Here is a 3,540-nt window from a genome sequence, read left to right on the forward strand (position 1 = left end):
TTACAGACCTAAAAGTCTCAATACTCCAACAAAAACCTTCAAAACACAGACTCCAACGAGAAACAGCAGAATTGGAATTAATTTGCAACCTGGACACTATTAAATTAGGCTTGAATAAAGACTGGGAGTGGATGGGTCATTACACAAAGTAAAAACTATTTCCCCGTGCTAATTTCCCCACTACTGTTACTCACACCTTCTTATCAACTGTTGGAAATGGGCCATCCTGATTACCACTACAAAAGTTTTTTTTCTCCTGCTGATAATAGCCCACCTGAATTGACTAGTCTGGTTATGGTTTGTATGGCAACAAGTACTTCGAACCAGAATTGGCGCCAATAGCATTAGGCTCATCCGATTCGACTCCTGTGTCAATCATATATGATCTCAGTGGAGAGCAGCAGCAATAGATGCGACAGCTGGTCCAATCCTTTCCAGCCATGCTATCGTCCTGCCCTGGATGCATGAACCTAACATACCATCACATAGCCACCAGCCCAGGGCAGAAGGTCGAAGACTATCATAAGCCAATACACCAGAAGATGTGAGTAGTCATCCAAGAGGAGCTCAAAGCAATGCTGGCCCTGGGGGTTATAGAAGAGTCTTGAAGGGAGTGGAGGAGGCCCACTGTATTTGGGTCAATGAGATTCTGCATCGACTTTGGGAAAGTTGGTGCTGTCTTGCATTTTGATGCTTACCCAGTGCCCCAAGCTCCTCAAACCTCCAGGGAATTTATATCCATGCTGAACTGGACAAAGGTTTACAGGCAAATTCTCCTGACCCCAACAACACAGGAGAAAACAGCCTTTGCCACTCCTTTTCCAGGTTATAACCATGCTGTTTGGACTCCATGGGACCTCAGTGAACTTCCAATAGCTAACGGACCAGCTGCTGCAACCTCATAACCAGTACACAGCAGCTTATGTTGCTGATTTTGTAATTTAGAGTACTAGCTGGGAAGATCATCAACGACACCTCACCGCAAGGCTGCAAACACTCCAGGAAGCTGGGCTAACTGCAAACCCAGCTAAATGTCACCTAGGGCAAAGGGAGATGACATACCTAGGGTACGTGGTAGGACGGGGTCAGATCCAAGCCTTGAGAGACTGCCCATGACCACAAGGCAGGTAAGGCAGTTCCTCTGGCTGACTAGCTACTACAGGCACTTTGTGCCCGAGTTCACCACCCTAGCTGCGCCCCTTACAGATAAGATGAAAAACTCCTGGCCATGAAAAGTGCAGTGGTTAAAGGAGTGTGAACAGGCCGTCCAGGCCCTAAAGGGCCAGCTGAGTCAGGAACCAGTCCTATTCCGTCCCAGTAGCGGGATGGGGAGGCGCACCCTACACTTTACTTAAGCAGGAAATTAGTCCCCTTTGAAACGAAATATTCTACAATCGAAAAAGAGGCCCTGGCAGCCAAGAGGGCAGTTAAAGCCCTATAGTATTACCTGCTGGGGAACCCTTTCCAACTCATCACCGACCATGCACCCTTTTGGTGCATTAACTCCACAAAGGACACCGACGCCAGGGTTATGAGGTGGTACCTCTCTCTCCAGCCCTACAAGTTCTAGGTCCTTTATCATCTGGGTAGGGCTCGTGTGAATGCCGACTTCTTCTCCTGAGTGAGAGGGGGTGACACCGGGCCCTAACTTGGGGGGAAGGATGTGTGACAGGGTGTATAAACTCAGCACTGGTCGGGGGGGAGGTAACAAATCACTTTGCGCGGAGAAGGCCACGTGCTTCTGGTGGAGGGAACAAATAAAAGGCAACTGGTCAGTTCAGTCAGGGCTGGCTGAGGAGAAGGATGGACATATCGCAGGCTCCTGCTGAAGAACTGTCAGCTCTCCAGACTGCCGAGGAGGATATCCTAGACTATCCCTCAGAGGATCCACCAGCTATGGAGCCCAACGGAGACGCCAAGCCGCTGCCCAGGGAAGACAAACCTGTGGGAGGCTCAAGAGTAAGAAGTGACCCAGAGAATGCATTGGGAGCTGACACTTGAATACTTAATAAGGAGGTTACAGGACCCTGAGTTGGAACCAGTGCTTAATTTGTAATTAAAGAGGTGCTGGGGCATAAGCAATTATATGCTGGGGCAGGGCCACCCAGAGGATTCAGGGGGTCTGGAGTCTTCGGCAGTGGGTCCCAGGGTGAAAGGAGCCCCCACCGCAGGTCTTCGGGGCTGCTGAATTGTTGCTGAAGACCCAGAGCAGAAGAAGCTCTGGGGGCCCGGGCCCCACAAGAGTTTACCAGGGCCCCCGGAGCGAGTGAAGGGCCCCACTCCAGGGCCCCCGAAAAATTCCTGTGGGGGACCCTGGGGCAAATTGCCCCACTTGCCCTCCCCTCTGGGTGGCCCTGTGCCAAGGCTAAGCAATTTTTTGCAAAGCCCAGAGGTGCTGGGGCTACGAACTGCCAGGCCCAGAGGTGCTGGGGCTATGAACTGCCAGGCCCAGAGGTGCTGGGGCTACGAACTGCCAGGCCCAGATGTGCTGGGTCTCAGCACTGCCAAGCCCTGGCACAAATTAAACACTGGTCAGAACCCAGTGGAGTAGGGTGGATCCGGGTTCCCCTACACTCACCCTGTGCTAGCCACTAGGCTTTACAGCTGAGGATCATTGATATAGACTGTTTTCCCCTGCCCAGACTGCTATTGTCAGCCCTAGCCAGGAGGCCAAGGGCTATACCAGGGCTAGGCAACCTATGGCACAGGTGCCAAAGGCAGCACGCGAGCTGATTGTCAGTGGCACGCACACTGCCCGGGTCCTGGCCACTGGTCCGGGGGGCTCTGCATTTTAATTTAATTTTAAATGAAGCTTCTTAAACATTTTAAAAACCTTATTTACTTTACATACAACAATAGTTTAATTATATATTATAGACTTCTAGAAAGAGACCTTCTAAAAATGTTAAAATGTATTACTGGCATGTGAAACCTTAAATTAGAGTGAATAAATGAAGACTAGGCACAGCACTTCTGAAAGGTTGCCAACCCCTGGGCTATACACCGGCCCTGCCAAAGCAACAGCAGGTGACCAAAGCAGTACTGAGGATTTTTTGGCACCTGATGGCCATGCAAGAAGAGGCAGTTCAGTGTCTGATACAATATCATGACATGCAAAAGGGACAACTCCTTTTTCATACTGCGCCCTGTGACAGCCCCTGAGAGCAACTGTGCATTGGGGGTGGGGTTGCAGGGATCTGCAACAGTGTGTGTGTTTGTGTGTGAGTGCATGTGTTGTGTGTGAATGCAGCATGTATGTGTGTGTGTGTGTGCATGTATGAGTGAAGTGTATGTGTGTACATGCTGGGTGTATGTATGTGTGTGCATGTATGAGTGACGTGTATGTGTGTACATGCTGGGTGTATGTATGTGTGTGCGCATGTGTGCTGTGTGTGCACATACAAATTGCGTGTGTGCAGTGTGTGCATGTTGTGTACATGCATGAGCATGTGTGCGTGGGAGCAGTGAGTGCTCATTCCAACATCTGTTTCCTGGGAGGGGGCAGAGGCAGGGGTGGAGCTGGGGAGAGGGACAGAGGAG

Source organism: Gopherus flavomarginatus, chromosome 5 (assembly GCF_025201925.1).
Source record: "Gopherus flavomarginatus isolate rGopFla2 chromosome 5, rGopFla2.mat.asm, whole genome shotgun sequence".
Taxonomy (NCBI): Eukaryota; Metazoa; Chordata; order Testudines; family Testudinidae; genus Gopherus; species Gopherus flavomarginatus.